General features: G+C 41.4%; 1 long non-coding RNA gene across 1 annotated transcript in view; it reads right to left on the minus strand.

Moving 5' to 3' along the window:
- The window catches only part of LOC140204519 (uncharacterized), a 55,464-nt gene that overhangs the window by 15,000 nt on the left and 28,085 nt on the right, over positions 1-12,379 (minus strand). Inside the window, exon 2 of the long non-coding RNA XR_011887660.1 lies at positions 4,013-4,155. This is a non-coding gene — a long non-coding RNA (uncharacterized lncRNA). The remainder of the gene's footprint in view (positions 1-4,012; positions 4,156-12,379) is intronic.

The following is a 12,379-nucleotide window of genomic DNA, read 5'->3' on the forward strand; positions in this document are numbered from 1 at the left end:
CATAAGACATAGGAGCAGAATTGGGCCATTTGGCCCATCAAGTCTGCTATTTGATCATGACTGATTTATTATCCCCCTCAACCCCATACTCCTGACTTCTCTCCATAAGCTTTGACACCCTTACTGATTAATTACTTATCAACCTGCACTTTAAATAGACCCAATTACTTGGCCTCCAGAGCTTTCTGTGGCAATAAATTCTACAGATTCACCACCCTCTGGATAAAGTAATTCCTCCTCACCCTTGTTCTAAAGAGACATCCGTCTATTCTGAGGGCAAGGCCTCTGTTCATAGACTTTCTTACTATTGGCAACATTCTTTCCACATCTGCTCTATCCAGGCCTTTCATGTTAACGCTCAGAATTAACTGTGTCCATGTGGTTTATATCAATTAATGTTGGTTAGATTCAGCTACTGCATTTAAACAGGGTGACTTATATCACCGAGCACAGTACAGGAACAAGCTATTCAGCCCTCCGAGTCAATGCTAACCCTCCTATTTTATTCTCCCCACGTTTCCCTCAGTTCCCTTTAGATTCCACCATTCACCTACCTATAAGGATCAATTTAAAGAAAAAAAATCTACCTTCTAACTCATGTCTCTCTGGGGGACTGTGGGAGGAAACCAGATCACTTGGGAAATACTAATTTGGTCATAAGGACAAGATACAGGAAATCAGGATTGAACCCGGGCTGCCAGAGTTCTGTGGTGCTGGCTCTACTCGCTGTTCCACCATTAATCTATTTGTAATCGATCGAGTAAGGAAGAAGAGCATACATGGACTGTGTGGTTAAGAAGGCATACAGTGTATTGGCCTTCATCAACCACTGGATTGAGTTCAAAAGCCGAGAGGTAATGTGGCAGCTGTATAGGATCCTGGTCAGACCCCACTTGGAGTACTGTGATCAGTTCTGGTCGCCTCACTACAGGAAGGGTGTGGATACAGGGAGAGAGTGCAGAGGAGATTTACCGGGATGTTGCCTGGATTGGGGAGCATGCCTTATTGGACAGCATAGCTTGAGTGAACTTGGTCTTTTCTCCTTGGAGCGACGGAAGATGAGAGGTGACCTGATAGAGGTGTATAAGATGATGAGAGGCATTGATTCTGTGGACAGTCAGAGGTTTTTTCCCAGGGCTAAAGTGGCTGACACGAGAGGACACAGTTTTAAGGTGCTCGGAAGTAGGTACAGAGGAGATGTCAGGGGGAAAGTGTTTTACGCATGGAGTGATGAGAGCGTGGAATGGGCTGCCAGCAGCGGTGGTGGAGGCAGAAACAATAGGGTATTTTAAGAGACTCCTGGATAGGTACATGGAGCTGAGAAGAATAGAGGGCTATGAGTAACCTGAGGTAAAGTAAGTACATGTCTAGCACAGCATTGTGGGCCAAAAGGCCTGTATTGTGCTGCAGGTTTTCTATGTTTCTATGTTTCTATGTTTCTAACTTAATCCTAGTGTTCTATCCATTATCTGCCTACCTGAAATTTACAATCAGTTTGGACTTCAACTACATAATTCACAGTATGTTGGAATTGTTAAGAAGCAGTGGAGGAGCAGAGAGATTTATTAGCCCAGAAGAGATACTGAAAACCACAAACTTATTTGGTGACTATTTTAAGGGCAGAACTAAAAGAAAGGGGGAAATTATGTGTTTATACTGGGTTCTGCATTTAGCTCAGGGAGCTGCATGTAAAGGGTGCCGGGAAGAAGGTTCTCCTAATTTACCACTCTGATAATGAGTACGGAAATCCTAGTTGAATGGCAGATACTTTTATACCTCATACGTGGAACTTTACAGGTTGATCTAAATAATCTCGTTGAGATGATTAAATACTCATTGCAAGAATAGGGGAGTCTGAAGGTACCCAGTTTAAGGTGAGAGGGAAAGAGTTAAAGGGAAATTTGGAGACAATGTTTTCACACAGAGGGTGGTGGTGTATGCAGCAAGCTGCCAGAGGAAGTGTTTACAATTGCAGTTCAAAGACATTTGGACAGGTAGATGGATAGGAAACATTTAGAGGATATGAGGAAAAATACAGGGCGATGGGACCTGCTCAGGTAGACACCTTGGTCACATGGATGAGTTGGCCAAAGAGCCCATTTCTGTGCTAAACAATTCTATGTCTCTAGCTTTGTAACACTATGACTCATTTTGGTGGGATGAAATGAAACAATTCCCCCTGTAAGAAAAATTGGAACAAGAGGAGATAACCTTCCAGTTCAAAGACTGTGAAAAGCTGCTATTCCCATACTTGAAGAGCTGTACAGCCCAACAGTCAAGAAAAAGCTTCAATTCATCTAAATGATGATCTGGTGCTTTGTTGTCTCCAAGAGTGTTCCACGAGGCTACGACAAAAGACCGGAAGCCAGGAGATGGAGAGCGAGCCCATGATTGACTCCATCTATTGCCGATCTCACCGAGGAAGACTGAAATCGTCAGGGTGGGCGCAGAAGGCAAGCAAGCGTTCAGCACCATCGAACAGCATCTCACTGGGTGCTGCTATAGTGGTCTCTCGCTGCTCCCGAGGGAAGGTCCTTGAGTTCGACTGATCTCTCTCCCCCTTGTTGCTGTTGGTAGATGGAGCAAGGATTAAGTGATGCGAATTATAGATCTGGGCTCCAGTTCAGGTTTATCTAGTTCTAGTTGTGGTCACTCTTTTTTGTTCCTACTTTTCAGCGATTTTTGAATCAGGGTGGCCTGTGGATAATGAACACTGAGCTGAACTGAACTGAAATATGCCTTTTGATTTTGCACGTTATTTCCTGTGTGTTCACTTGGTTTTCTTGTTGCCATTTGTTTGATTTTTTTGCATGTGGGGGGTGAGGGGGAGCTTGATGTCTGTTTTTGAATGGGCCGGTTCTATGGTTCTTCTTTGTTTCGTGACTGTCTGAAAGAAGACAAATTTCAAGGTTGCATACAGGATACATACTTTGATCATGAATGTATTTTGAATGTTGGATTTCATTTAAGGGATACAACTCCAAGGCAGATAAAGGAATTTGAAAGATGGGTCATTATAGAGCCAGGTAGCTCAGAAACAGGTCCTTCAGCTCACCGTGTCTTTGCAGACCATCACATACCCATCTGTACTGTTCCCATTTGCAGGCTCTTGCTTCATCACCACCTGTACCTTGGTGATTCAAGTGCTCATTTTAAAAGTTGTGAGCATTACTGGTTTATGCAATATAATAACTCATCGGGAAACTGCAAAGAACAGAGGAACTAGGATTTCACAGGTTGCAGATGCTGGGTTCTGGAGCAACAAACAATCTCCTAGAGGAGATCAGCCGGTGGAGCAGCATCTGTTGGGGTAAAGGAATTGTTGATGTTCCTGATACAGGATTCCAACTTGAAACATCAATAATCCCTTTCCCCTGACAGATGCTGTTCAGCACACTGTGTTCCTCCAGCAGATTGTTGCCAATGATCTCTCTGGGGTCTGCTAGGATTTTCACAGAAAACTAATAAATGTTGTCCTTATTTTACCTGATCTGAGAATGTACAAAATTATTAGACTTTACCTAATTGGATTTGAATGCATGAGCACTACTGTAATCTTATTTAATGCTGGAGTAGGAACAAGGGGCTAAATGGATCAGAGAATCTGAATCTAACTGAACTTGATTCTCTTATGAACTTGTGTTTAGTTAGTTTGAAAGCATCTCAATATAATTAGGATTAGTCAGATACAAGTAGGGTGGAACATTTCTTAACCTCCATCAACTCTTTAGTTAACTTTTACTTCCAAAACTGGCAGATATTATTCAATGATCAGCATTGTCATCAAGTTGATACATTGATACCCCAATAGCTAATATATTTCTATGACTTGGTTAAAAGTTAAATTTGTTGCCCCATTTTACAGCAGAAAATAACTTCTTGAGAAATGTAGCAATTATCTTCTCTCACAAGAAAATGTTGGCTTTGTTATTATTTAACGACTGCATTTGATTACATGAGACTAGCTTTTAAATTGTTTTATTTATAACGCCTGGCCATCATTAATTATTACCTTTACTCAAACTGAGCTTCATTTGAAAAGCACCAGCGTGAAAGGAACACTCTTGCTGGGAAGAAAGTTATCAGAGCTGCAAATGACCATCGAGCAGTTAAGCTGATGGTACATTGATGCTGGTATGTAATGAAGTCATTACCCTGTGTAAAAAGAGAACACCAAGAGAAAATCATGTCATTGCACATACTGTAAGCACAATAAAACATTAGATGCACTTGTTTAAATTGTGTCAGGGAATATTTTAAACATTGAAAGGGAAATGAGCGCTGAGCTCATATCACCAGAAACCATTAAGTGTTTTAATATGATGTTACCAAGATTTTTGCAAATTGCATTCTGAAACATTAGGGACAACCATGCTGAGATGGAATTTGCAGTAGTTACTTCTTGGCTTATTACTATCAGGTAAAACTACGGGGGCATGACCATGATGTCTGGAGTTTTCTTCAAATTTCTCATGGAAGTTCTGGCATTTGCAGGCCATTAACAAAGCAGGGTTTGTCTGTGCAGTTGCCTCTCCTTTGGCCTCATCAAGGATGCCTATTTAGGGAGCTGTCTGAAAAGGACACCTTTAGATAAGAATTAGGATTAGAGATTGGCCGACCCAGTGTTATAATAAGTAGATATACCTAAAATGTTTAAGTGTATATTAAAACTTATATTTGATCACGTATGGAAGTTATCATATATAGGATCCTCTAAAGTTGCTAAGGTGAGAAAATAAATACATATTTTTACAGAACAGCACGCATTACAATATGAAAGAAATGCTAGATGTTTGACCAAGGCTTACTCAAACAAAATATATGAAATATAGATCTCAACTTTTTATATTGTCTTTCATCACTGGAGGATGACACAAATACCTGTAAAGCCAATAATAATTTTGAAGTAATTTTATATGAGAAATCTGACAGACATTTGGGATAGAAAGATGCCAGAATTAGCATTGTCGGTGTTCTTTGTGGCAAGGAATTGACAGAAGAGTGGAGATCTATGGTTATAGTTTAGTGGTGGCATTTTTGTTTCATGCAGAAGGTTCTGAGTTCAAGGGCCACACCAAAGCTTTCACAACCTTAATCAGTCTGATGTAGTAATGATTGCTGCCTTTCAGGTGAGAAGTTCAACTAAACCCCTCCCTGAAGATGCACTGGAGAATTCTCCACAGTTCTCCAACCAATATTTCCCTACACCTCCCCCTATCCACTCAGCCAGATGGACAGAGACAACACAGGCAAATGCCTGCTGGGGAAGAAGGGCATGTCACAGTATTATTACTCTATGTGCTACTTGGTCCTATTCTAACCACAGATAACAGGTTCTGAGCTTGGATACTGCCTGTGCACAAACTGCACTTTCTCCCTGTGACCTCATGGATTTACCCTATATACTTCAGCTTTCTCCCTCAGTTAGGCAACTTGATCAGCACAGACAAGATGGGCTGAAGGGTCTGTTTGCAGGCTGTATAACTCTGAGGCATGTTGCTTGGGGAGAATTAATTGGTTGTTATAATAAGCTCCTAGTGGAGGTGAGTGACAAGGGAATGAAATGAGAGGCGAGAAACGATGGGGATACAAGGAAGAAATGGGATTACCACAAATGATCATCAGGCAGGGATGCAGTAAACCAAACAGCCTGTTTCCATGTCTTCTACATCCATAAGCTTTATAACAGGACATTAAAATGAAATGGCGTCCAAGACAAATGAAGGATGAAAGGCCAAAATAATAAATGTTATTAATCAAATTCAGTCAATCATTACAATTGTAGGAATGTTGACCATTCTACCATTTAGCTTCATTTATAGGGCAATAGTTATGTTGTAGCTACTGATTCCACAGGATCTTTTAATGAGATTTCAACTGTCAACACCAATATTGCATATTTTATTAAATAGAATGTATCTAGTCCACTATCTGAATTCATTTATCCCTTTTATTACAAATAACTCCTAGTTCGAGGAGTTGGACTGCATGATCTCAATACTAACGGGGTCTAGCCGCAAGGCCAGTGGGAACTATGAGGCAGAGAAATACACCATCAACAATCAAAAAACATCTAAGTAGTACTTGAATCACCTAGGCATAGACCTAATACAGATACATGGGACTAGTGTAGGTAGATATAATGACAACATGCATGTGATGGGCTGAATGGCCCATTTCTGTGCTATAAAACAGTAAGACTTCAAAGAAAGAGGTTATGGCTTCTCTACATACTATGAAGTTTTAGCTCCAGAAATGACACATTTTATCCAATATGAGCTTCAATATCAGCTTGGAGCACCGTAGGACACACTAAGGAACAAGTGAGGAGCCCCAAGATGACAGAGGAAGCTCAATTGTCAGAGACCTTACCTAGGAAGAAGTCTGATCCAGGGTTTCAACCGTGTCAGACCTGAGGAATTGAACCTCAAATCCAAGGGGGCGGGGGTTAACATCTCTGAACACCTAAGATGAGCTGTTACTATTATGGAGGGCCCTTGTTTCAAGAGCAGCAACTATTGAGGTTGGAGTGAGGTTTGGAGTTTAAACAGCTCTCTTCTTGGCTTAGAAGCAATGTTCCAGAGGCTCTTCAATTCTGGGTTGTTATATTTCACAAAGCCAAGGATGTCCCACCAGCCACTGTTAAACTATTGGCTGTACAGTAGCAGAAAATGCTGAAAATGCTCAGGTCAGGCAGCAGCTAAGGAAAGTGAAACAAAGTTACAATTTCATGTCAAAGACATCAAAACTGGCAAAAATTAGAAAACAGGACAGCTGTAAGTTGCACAGAGGAGTGGGGAGTGGAAAAGACAGAGAGAATATCTGAGATCATGTGAAATATTCTCTTCAGATCAATCCTCTATATGGCTCTTGATTTTTAACTGCCTCCTCTGTTCTGGGGCAACTAGGGATGGACAATAAGTGCTGATACTGCCACATATGTCCAATTCAACTCACAACGCAGATAAATTCTGACTCATACTGATTCAAATCCACATCCTGAGGTCAGGGTGCAAGTTCATCTCTCTCAGCTGACAACCTCTTACTTACTTCTTGATGTTGACAACAGGGACCCTCATGTTTGACATCACTTACTAAGCAAAACTAACTGTATATTGAATCACAGTATATTAGAATTAGTGCCAAACTAGCATCTTCAATGAATTGTAACCTGTGGGTGCAGTTAATGCAAACTACATATTCAAGACTGATGTTTGAAGTGGTTCTGTGAAGGACAAAATCCCAATGATTCGAATTCACACATCCAGGTCATTTATAATCTCTCTTCCAGCCTTACTTCTCCACTGCAAAAATTCTCCTTTGGTAATATATTTCAACAAAACAAATGAAAATTAAGCACTTCCAGGCCTTTACAGATTAGCATAAAAAGTGCTCACCTGACCACCAGCAGTCCTGAGGGTACTCCCATGTCTGAAGGTACAGATAGAATTATTTCCGAAAGCTGCAATGCAATCCCAATGCCCAGGGTTGTCACTTCCAAGAAGTCTGTAAAAGACTCAGTGTATGGAAGTCAAAAAGGGTTTAGTAGCCAGACTCCTAAGATGACAAAGATAATGTCCCAAAGAAGAAAAACAACAACCCGCTCTCTGGCTGACTATTTTCATTATTTCCATTGAAGTTAGTAAGCAAGTTACTACCCTGAATGTTCTTCTAAAAATAACAGTTTTACAGTAATTAAAATAATTGCAACTTCCAGTCTCTATATAAATGTAGTTGGACAGAATTACTTAGGTAATCCTTAGAAGAAAATATAATTTTTGAAGGATTTTAAAGCATCACATTACTTTTGTTATATTTCATACTTTTGGCTGTGCTTTCTGCTAATGTGTATGCCCAATCTTTGCCTCACTTCTCGTATGATGATCCATTTATTGTTTAGCATTCCTCAGTGAGCCTATTTCAATCCAATTGGTTGAAGAGCCTTCTTGCTGCTTGACCTGCTTGCTCAGGTAAACTGGAGAGGTTATGAATTGGGTATGTAATTAGCAGAAGTATTTGCTGAAAAGCACTCAAACAGTTCTAAGCAATAGTAGCTGAAGTAACTAAAGTCATTTATTCACTATTTATCACAAAATACAAACTAGTGTATTGTGTTCCAGAATAAACCAACTGCTAATAAAGTATAAAATTATCCAAAAACCTCTTCATTCTCCTACTTTCTAATTGTGTTTACATAGACCATTGACCTCTGCAGCTCTGCCAAGCACCCAGACTACGACTCTCTTGCATATCTATCTTGCTTTGTGTTGAGCTGGGAAGAGAAGAAAGCGACAAAGAAATTCTAATTGTTTAATCGAAATTTTCAAATTAAACTATTGTGATTTATCGCTGAAAACCTCCAGCTGTTTTCAATTCAAAGCCAAAGTCAGAGTACATTTCTTATCAAAGTATGTATACAGCATACAAGCAACACACACATCCCCAACCCCTTTTCCCTTTCTCACCTTATATACTTGCCTGCCCATCGCCTCCCTCTGGCACTCCTTCCCCCTATTCTTTATTCCATGTCCTTCTGTCCTCTCCTATCAGACTCCCCCCTTCTCCAGCCCTGTATCTTTCAACAATCATCTTCCCAGCACTTTACTTCACCCCTCCCCCTCCTAGTTTCACCTGTCACTTTGTATTTCATCCTCCCCTGACCCCACCTTTTAACTCTACTCCTCATTTCTCTCTAGTCCTGCTGAAGGGTCTCAGCCTAAAACATCGACTGTACTCTTTTCCAAAGATGCTGCCTGGCTTGCATTTTGTGTGTTGCTCAGATTTCCAGCATCTGCAGACTTTCCCTTGTCTGTGGTGCAGTATACAACCCTGACATTGATCTTCCCCGCAGACAGCCATGAAACAAGGTAAACCATGGAACTCATTCAAAGAAAATACATCAAACCACTCCTCCCCATGTGCAAAAAAAAACAAATTCCACATGCAGCAGTAAAAAACAAGCTAAAACACAAACTGTAAAACACAACATTGACAGGGTCCAGGAAAAATTGATGTAGTTTTTTTTTTCTTTCTATATTATCATGCATTGCATTGTACTGCTGCTGCTAAGTTAACAAATTTCACGATACATGCTGGTGATAATAACCCTGACTCTGATTCTGGTGTTCAGTTCAGCTCATTCCTTGCTACCTACAGACCGTCTGGATTCACCCCGATTCAAAATCACCCAAAAATAGCAACAAAGCCACAGGCCACTAAAAAAAAATGCTCTTAAAAAGAATATAGGAATTTCATTTAAATAGCTTTGTATTAAATGATGGAATATCCCTTAGAGGAGGTTATTGTACTGTTTTAGGGCAGAAGGTACAGAAAAATTACTTTAGTCAGAGGGCGGTAAAACTGTGGAATTTGTTGCCACGAGCGGCTGTGGAGGCCAAGTCATTGGGTGTATTTAAGCCAGAGATAGGTAGGTTTTTGATTAGCCAGGGCATCAAAGGGTATGGGGAGAAGGCAGGGGAGTAGGGATGACTGGAAGAATTGGATCAGCCCATGATTGAATGGCGGAGCAGGCTTGATGGGCCAAATGGCCTACTTCTGCTCCTATATCTCATGGTCTTATGGTCTTAAGCTTAGCATAAATGATAATAGTTATCAGGAAATATGTAAGAAATCAAAACTACTTCAATGCACCTGTTGAATCAATGTTAAAGTTTGGACTGTCTGATATCAATACATCTATGGCATACATCCACAGCACTTGTCAAGTAATTACAATGAACAACATGATTTTCAAATCTAGACAAGTCAAAATACAAGAAAACTTGGAATCAATTAGCATTGGAAAAAGATAAATTATACAAATGAAGAACAGAAATACTCCAAAATCTCTTTCCACTAGCCTTTGAGGAAGACACTCTTGACCTTCCCAAGAAGAAACTGTTTTATCTACCCCTGCCTAAACCAGGGGTTCCCAACTTTTTTGATGCCACGGACCCCTATCATTACACGAGGGGTCTGTGGACCCTAGTTTGGGAACACCTGGTGCCAATAAGTGACAACTCTTTCTGTGCAGCTTCAATGGGAGACATCAAACATTTCCATTTAGTACTACTAAAGCTGAAATCCACATCAGAGCCATGAGAACTTCAGTAAGCAATATTGTTGCAAGACGGTTAAAAAATCAATTGATTCTCAAAATCAGCAGACCCCGGACGGCAGATTCAAAACGTAAGTGCAGTTCTTCTTTAAGAGGAAGTAAATGGGGAAGGCACGCCAGGCTACAAGTACAATTGAAATGCAAAGGACCCTCCACTCCCGACTATCCTGCTGATGAATGTACAGTCTCTGGAAAATAAAATTGAAGATGACAGGAACTGCTGTGCACTTTGCATCACAGAAACAGGACTATCTCCTGCCATTTCAGGCACAGTGCTACCGCCTGAGGGTTTCTCTGTCCACCATAAAGACAGATCACCTTTGGAATCTTCTAAAGGTGGAGTAGGTGGAATATGCTTTATGATTAACTCATCGTGGTACACAGTCATGGTGGTTCTGTCTCAATCCTGCTCACCCCACCTGGACCATCTGGCAGCCAGCTGTCATCCATTTTACCAGCTGAGGGAGTTTTCGCTGTCATTCTGGTAGTGGTGTACATTCCACCTCTGGCCAACATCAGGAAGTACTAGGAGGAGCTGAGCGTCATGATCAGCAGTCACAAAATAGCGCACCCTGATACCTTCCCTATCATTGCGGGGGATTTCAACCAACTGACTTGATGAAGTCGCTGAACTAGTAGCAAGATATCACCTTTGGAACCAGAGGAGACAACACACTTTATCACTGTAATACCACCATCAAGAATGCCTACCATGCCATCCAACAGCCACACTTTGGAAAGTCTGATTACTTGTCTGTACTTGTATCCCAGCATAAAGGCAGAGACTAAGGACCTCAGGGCCAAGAAGGTATGGTCAAGACAGTCAGATAAACATTCACAGGACTGCTTTGAGTCAGTGGACTGGACAATATTCTAGGATTCATCTTTGAATCTGAATGAATACGCCACAGTTTTCAACGACTTCATCAGGACCTATGTGGATGAGTATGTGCCTACAAGAACATACCAGATATACCCAAACCAAAAGCTGTGGATGAACCAGCAAATTTGTAGTCTGCTGAGTGCTAGATCTGTGGTATCCAAGGCCGATGATCCAAAATTATACCAGAAATCCAGGTAAGCCCTACAGAAGACTACTTTAAAAATGAAAAAAACAAATACAACTTAAGTAAGAGATTCAATTGGATGCACATCAACTTTGGCAGGGTTTGAAGGCCATTATTTTCTACAAGGTAAACCTAACATCATGGATGGCTGTGATGATTCACTCCCAGGTGAGTTCAACACCTTTTATGCATGCTTTGAAAGGGAGAATAAAATCACACCTGCAGCACCTGGTGACCATGTATCTCCGGGGCCAACATCAGAACATCTTTCAAGAGGGTAAACACTCGCATGGCATCAGACCCTGATGGTGTACATGGTAGGACACTTAAAACATGTGCCAACCAACTAGTGGGAGTGGTCAAGGAATCTTCAATCACCAACTTCATCAAGACCTATGTGAAGAAATCTCTAAGTCTGGTTTAAGATGGTACTACAGAAGATGTGTAACGGCTTACTGGTAAGAGTATCGACTAAAACTGTTACTTATAACATCCTTCATGAAGCAAATTGTGGTGAATTATCACCACAGACAGTGAGGAGTTAGGAGAAGGTGAGGCTGGTCTGAGGGATGAGTCATGGTGGAACATTGCAAGGCACAACGTATTCGGGCCATTGGTTCATAGACAGAGTTGGTGGTATCGCTGCCGGAGGTGGAGTGAACATTTTGGAGAGGAGTCAAGAGGGAAGAGTTTTGATGTCCATCCACCTAACCCGGGTGCGAGGTTGGACGGCTCCAGGCACCGAGCCGATTTGGTGAGATCGAGAGTAGCTTCGGGCCTCAGGCATATCGGGGTGCCCGGGTCAGGTCCCGGAATGTGGCACTACTCAGTGCTTGGTCAGTGCAGATGGACTGGAAGTCCGAGTGTGAGGTACAGAGGAGAGGGTTGAGCTGATTTTGCTCGCTTTCCCATGAATGTTCATGCCTTTCTTCGTGGCACCAAGGCTGTGAACTGATCTGGCTGCTCTGTGTTTCTGTCCCACTGGTGTGAAAACTGGGGACCAAAGCTTGGCTTAGCCTGCTCTGGCTGCTCCCGGAGCAGGTCTGGGACTCAGTCTAGTTCGGGATGCTGTTAGCTTGTTTCTACTGTTTGTATACTGTGTTTTTTTTTCTCTGCACAGTTGATTTTTGTTTTTATATTTGTTTTTTGTTAATTGGGTTATTTGAGGTTTCTTGCGTTGTGACTGCCTGTAAGC

Source organism: Mobula birostris, chromosome 10 (genome assembly GCF_030028105.1).
Source record: "Mobula birostris isolate sMobBir1 chromosome 10, sMobBir1.hap1, whole genome shotgun sequence".
Classification (NCBI taxonomy): Eukaryota; Metazoa; Chordata; class Chondrichthyes; order Myliobatiformes; family Myliobatidae; genus Mobula; species Mobula birostris.